The sequence below is a fragment of the Procambarus clarkii genome, chromosome 56 (assembly GCF_040958095.1).
Source record: "Procambarus clarkii isolate CNS0578487 chromosome 56, FALCON_Pclarkii_2.0, whole genome shotgun sequence".
Classification (NCBI taxonomy): Eukaryota; Metazoa; Arthropoda; class Malacostraca; order Decapoda; family Cambaridae; genus Procambarus; species Procambarus clarkii.
Genome location: NC_091205.1, coordinates 16,096,961 through 16,103,152, shown reverse-complemented (window position 1 = coordinate 16,103,152; position 6,192 = coordinate 16,096,961). Strand labels below are relative to the sequence as shown.

Below are 6,192 nucleotides of genomic sequence, written 5' to 3'. Positions count from 1 at the left end.
AACAACAAATGTCTTCGGAAGGACGGCGTCGATCCTTCAATTTCCTCCGCCAAGCTACGAATTTCAGCCACGAATCTATACTTTAGACAGGTTGGAATAGTTTTTCTTGTGTTTGCTCGGAGTTCCTGAGCGTACAAGATGAGTATTATTACCACCTCCAGCTTGATTACATCCGGGATCTTCCTTTTTTTCAATCACATGAGAAGTAGCATGGTTTTTCTCCTATCTTTCTTACACGCCGAAAACCTCCAAACCAAACTACATATACATTTATATTATTTGACGACAAGCGCAGGCACACGTAATTTCGTTTGTGCTGAAAGTAATTAGTGACAGTTGTTTGTGGCATAGGAGCCATGTGGCGCCATTACTCATCCCAAGGGAAGGGTGAAAAACAGTGTGTGTGTGTGTGTGTGTGTTTGTCAAGAGCAGAGATTGTGTGAGTGGACATCTGCCGCCACCCGCCCACACATTGTACACCCGCCGCTCGGGTTTCAACCGCCTGGTTTTGAAATCTTGAACTAACAATGAATTATTAAACAATGATATGTATCCTCACGCCTCGGGTTACGCCCGCCGCTGGCTTTCAGATCTAGAGGTAAGGCAGGAATTTTAAACATTTTTTTTGTGGTGTTGGGCGGCCTTTGAGGCCTCACGAAGATGAAGACTCTGCACTCTTGCTTATTATTACACGCCAGTTTGTTACAGAAATTAGAGAAGCACATTATTAAATACTTTACCAAGACTGCTTTTCTTGCTCGCGAATTATGCTTTTTCTGTTTAGTTTATAATAAAATTCCCCGCGGAAATCTTGAGACCAGAATCATTTTTAAAATAAAAAAAAATTGGTATTTTATATATGACAGATTTAATAAATATTCACAATTACGCACTTCAGAGAACTTCTAAGTATTGCCTTTGAGTAAATTTCAAAAAGATCGTTACGTATCCCGCGCATGTTGTAAATGTTTTCATAATTAACGTTGTAGTTACCGACCTGTAGTGGGCGGCCGTGGTGGCCTTTGACTTCCGACCAGATATTGTCCTGCTCTGTAACAAGCTCGTTATGGCTGTTCACTACACTGCTTCTATTGAGATCAATGTGTGACGCCCCAGAAGGCTGTTGCTACGGCGGGGCCACTGTAAGAAAGATGTTATAATTGACGCTAGGCTACGGTGTATCAAGCCTAGTGAACGTTTCCTTCCCAACCTCATCTCCCGCTTTTTTTGTCATTATAATTATGTATTACTATTGTTTATTATGCACCCTATACTTATCCCGTGGGCGGCTGTGGAAAGGGTTACAGAGGTTAATGGGTTCAGGAACTGAACCCCCGTAGTTCATTTAGCTAAGCAAGTGACAATCTTGTGAAGCTAATTACACAGTTATTACACACTCACACACAAACACACACACACACACACACACACACACACACACACACACACACAATTAGGTGAGTACACATACACACAATAAAGATAAAGATATATAGATAAAGATAAACTGTTTAACACTGGTGATACGCGAACATGTTTCCACAGTACCCAAATGAGCCACAGGGACATTAGAAAGATCTTTTTTAGTGTCAGAGTAGTGAACAGATGGAATGCATTAAGCAGTGATGTGGTGGAGGCTGACTCCATACACAGTTTCAAATGTAGATATGATAGAGCCCTTTCGTGTTTCACCCGTGCTGAAGAGTTTGGCTTTGTCCACCCTGTCAATTCCTCTGAGAATTTTGTAGGTGATTATCATGTCTCCCTTTGCTCTTCTGTTTTCCAGGGACGTGAAGTTCAACTTCCCTAGGGCCCGCGCAGGAATATCTGAAAAAAAATCTCTGATAGCCTTTCCTCATAGTGCACACCTCTCAGTTCCGGGACTAGTCTGGTGGCATACCTCTGTTTCTTCTCTAGCATTGTCTTGTGTTTAACTAGATATGGACTCCAGACTGGAACTGCATATTCCAGGATTGGCAGGGTCCTCAACGATTCCTAACACAAGTTTCTAAAGGCAGTTCTTATGTTGGACAATGTAGCATATGCCGCTGATGACATCCTCTTGATGTGGGCTTCTGGGGACAGGTTCGGTGTGATATCAACCTGGGTGGACAGCGCTTCGGATTCGTAGTCCTGAGGTTCCGGGTTCGATCCCCGGTGGAGGCGGAGACAAATGGGCAAAAATGTTTCTTTCACCCTGATGCTCCTATTCACCTAGCAGTAAATAGGTACCTGGGAGTTAGACAACTGCTACGGGCTGCTTCCTGGGGGTGTGTAACAAAAGGGAGGCCTGATCGATGACCGGGCCGCTGGGACGCTAAGCCCCGAAATCATCTCAAGATAACCTCAAAATAGATAACCCAACTTCACCTCTCCCACGTGAGATAAACGGTAGATTATGGATCGCCAGCACAATCCTTGGACTTAATAAGTCACAAAAATAGTTGATTTTAAAATAAAAGAAAAGTAAAGTTTGCCAAAAGGCAAATAGGATCCGAAGAAACCCTTATTCCTTACCTTATGTGTAAGGTAAGGGCGAGAGCTAATAGCTAGTAGAACAAGGGCTAATAGACAACTATTTATTTATTTATTTATATACAAGAAGGTACATTGGGTTTGAGAGAATACATAGCATAGTATTTACGATCTTGTAAAGCCACTAGTACGCGCAGCGTTTCGGGCAGGTCCTTAATCTAACAGATAATTTTTTAAGTTAACTACTAGCAAAGTGAACTGAATCTTACATAGCTTGACAAGAATATGTATCATTACTACATTGAAGACACTGAAATACAATGTAGAAAACTGCCCAACGTATATAGTCACTGGCAAGTTACAGATGGACAGTAAATGGTCGGTAGTAATGGAATGAGTAAGAAGGAGAGGTTGTAGAGGACTACGCTATCTTGGCTTGCAGTTATATCCGTAGATATGATACAAAGAAATTCAGGTCATTGTACAAAGATGTCAGGACACATTGTGCAAGCCACCGACAATCATAGGGGCGGAGCCCAGTTAAACACAGCTGGGTGAAACGTTTGTGGCTAACGAAAATACTAGATTCGTATTTTTTCGCGTCAATAAGAGGATTCAGTATAAAAACTAAGTATAACACTGACGTGGAAGACGATGAAGACGCCTCGCGACAAGTGGTGACGTTCTGTATCATTGTGCTGCTGGAATACAGGAGGATAATGTAACCCAAATTGTATTAATAGCGATGTGAGGGGCCGTTTAGGTTAGGAAAAATTGTACCGTTTTCTTCGGGGTGGCAAATGGGGAGACCAGGGGCGAGATTCACGAAAGCACTTACGCAAGCACTTACGAACGTGTACATCTTTCCTCAGTCTTTGACGGCTTTGGTTACATTTATTAATCCGTTTACAAGCATGAAAACTTCCCATTCAACTGGTATTATTGTTATAAACAGCCTCCTGGTGCTTCGGAGCTCATTAACTGTTTAATAATTGGAAACAAAGCCGCCAAAGATTGACAAAAGATGTACAGGTTCGTAAGTGTTTTCGTAAATCTGGCCCCAGGTTGGATATTTGATCAGTCCTATAGACCATTGTTCCCAAAATGGTTAGCTATTTTGCAATATGTAGGGGACCATACCTGGAAAGGGTTCTGGGAGTTCTTCAACTCCCCGAGCCCGACCTGAGGTCAGGCTCGACTAAGTTGAGGCAGGTTATGATACCAGAGGGTAGAGGGGAAATAACCAACTAGTGGAGTGACCTCACAGGAAGCTAATTTTTTTTTAATACAGTTTTTTTTAGTGTATTATGCTATTAATAAGGAGGCTGTATGAAAAAGGGGATAATGCCCGTAAAGAGTGTGGGTACCGCCGCCCTAGATCCCATGTGGTCTAGTGGCTAGGATACCTGGCTTTCACCCAGGAGGCCCGGGTTCGATTCCCGGCATGGGAAGTAGTTTTATTACTTGTGTAAAGGAGGAAATGTAGATGTTTATCTCTCAGAATGTTTGGTAATATGATTATTGTTTGTGATGTGTGTCTATGTATGTATTAACACGATGTACTGAACGGGGTGAGAATAGCTTGAGCTACCTCATCCCTTTGTGTGTATTTTACATCAATAAACTTATTTCAATTTCAATTTCAACCACCGCCCTCTCCTCTTACAAATTACGTCTGAATTTGGCCGTTTGTCCGTATGGGCGAAAATTAACGTAATTTTAAAATGAAAAAATTGAAAATAAATTTCGGATTTTTGTCCAAAATAGTAAGTTAAGGGTCCTTTGGTAAGTTAGGATCGCTGGAAATTCTCCTAAAGTTTCAAAACGTCATGAAAAATGTTAATTGAAAGTTTCCTCTCCTAACCTTACCGAGTAAGCCAGAGGACTCAAACAGAAAACGGGACAGTCCATCACTTTTATGAGCCGATTTCACTTCAAATTATGTCCATTTTTGGCCATAGAGCGCATACGGGCGAAAAAAGCGACGTTATTATAAGAAGACAGGTTGGGTCAGTGCCCCCTGCACCCGTCAGCCTCAGTCACGCCTTGTGTTATTCTCACTATTTTCCTAACACGCTCTTTCTATTTAATAGTCATATAGAAATATTACAGAGAGGCGGGAAAGCAGTAATATGGTTTTATTATTTACTTATTAATGTTATGAAAGCAGTAATATGGTTCTTTGGTATAGTGAACTACGTTCTCGGGTTCAATCCCCTGGGCCGAACAGAAATGGTTAGGCTCGTTTCCTTTGACCCAATGCCTTTATTTACCTAGCAGAAAATAGGTACTCGGAGTTAGGTAACTGTTGTGGGTTGCATCTTTGAGAAGTTCAGTGCCGTAGAAGCACTATGGGGTATTCTATGGCAATAATAACCTTAGGCCTAATTCTGTACCTTAGGTGAGTTGCATTGGGGGCTTTGGTTGGCATTTATTTGCATTTGCAATAGTTTGGTGGATCATTTATTCGAACACAGGTAGAGTGAATGTGCTGTTCAAAAACAGTTCGAACGCAATCACTTGTTAGTCATGTATAAAATGTTGACGTCCTTAGTAACAACTACCTAGTTATTGTTGACTATAATTGGTCGCAGCGGGAAATGGGAATTAAATTTAAAGCATCCACCGACGGAAAGTGAATATATAATTATTTATGAAACTCGTACGTAAGATAAGCAATTAAGATAGATGTCAAATACAGAAACAAATCTGAAATTGAAATTGCAGTTTTATGTAATCGTTCGAGTAACATTCAAATCTCATGGCATAGGGATGTATAGCCATGACCTCCTATCATAAGTTGGTTATCTATTTTGACTCCGTTTTCACTATTTTCCCCCTGACCGTAAATTATACACCGTTACCCTACACGGTCGAGCCGTTGATACCTCAAGGGGAGCCGTTGATACCTCAAGGGGAGCTGTTGATACCTCAAGGGGAGCCGTTGGTACCTCAAGGGGAGCCGTTGGTACCTCAAGGGGAGCCGTTGATACCTCAAGGGGAGTCGTTGATACCTCAAGGGGAGCCGTTGATACCTCAAGGGGAGCTGTTGATACCTCAAGGGGAGCCGTTGGTACCTCAAGGGGAGCCGTTGGTACCTCAAGGGGAGCCGTTGATAACTCAAGGGGAGCCGTTGGTACCTCAAGGGAAGCCGTTGATACCTCAAGGGGAGTCGTTGATACCTCAAGGGGAGCCGTTGACACCTCAAGGGGAGTCGTTGATACCTCAAGGGGAGCCGTTGACACCTCAAGGGTGTCAGTTGATAAAGAGCGGGCGCCGCCATGTTGATGACGTCACACTGTGGGAGGGGGAGTGGAAGGGAGATTACTGTAGAGGACAGGATATCCTCCCCCGGCCAGCCCTGCCCTACTCTGCCTCTATTGTGGCGTAATGTGACCTTTCATCTATCCCTTCTGCTATATTTAATGACCATTTGTTGCTAAATGAGGAAGTAATGTGGCGAGGCCTCCTAGGCTATGTTGTGTCTCTCTTGACCGTTATTGAAGTCATTCAAATTCAAAGACTTTATTCATAAGTGATTATACATTTGATAGATGGGTTAGTTTACATAAATTTATAGTCAATTATTTACCTAAGAAAGTCGTAAAAATTACACATTTGTCATAAAGTGATTAACACTTGGAAAAATAAACTGTAGTTTACCATTGTCATTAAGACTGTCACACTTTATATCATATTAAAATAATATTGCAGAGT

At 42.1% G+C, this 6,192-nt stretch overlaps 1 non-coding gene across 1 annotated transcript; it reads left to right on the top strand.

Annotated features, from left to right (window-relative positions):
* The first annotated feature begins 3,854 nt into the window (after nt 1–3,854).
* Nucleotides 3,855–3,926, top strand: TRNAE-UUC (transfer RNA glutamic acid (anticodon UUC)). The gene has a single exon. It is a non-coding gene; the product is annotated as a tRNA-Glu (tRNA).
* Nucleotides 3,927–6,192: the final 2,266 nt, after the last annotated feature.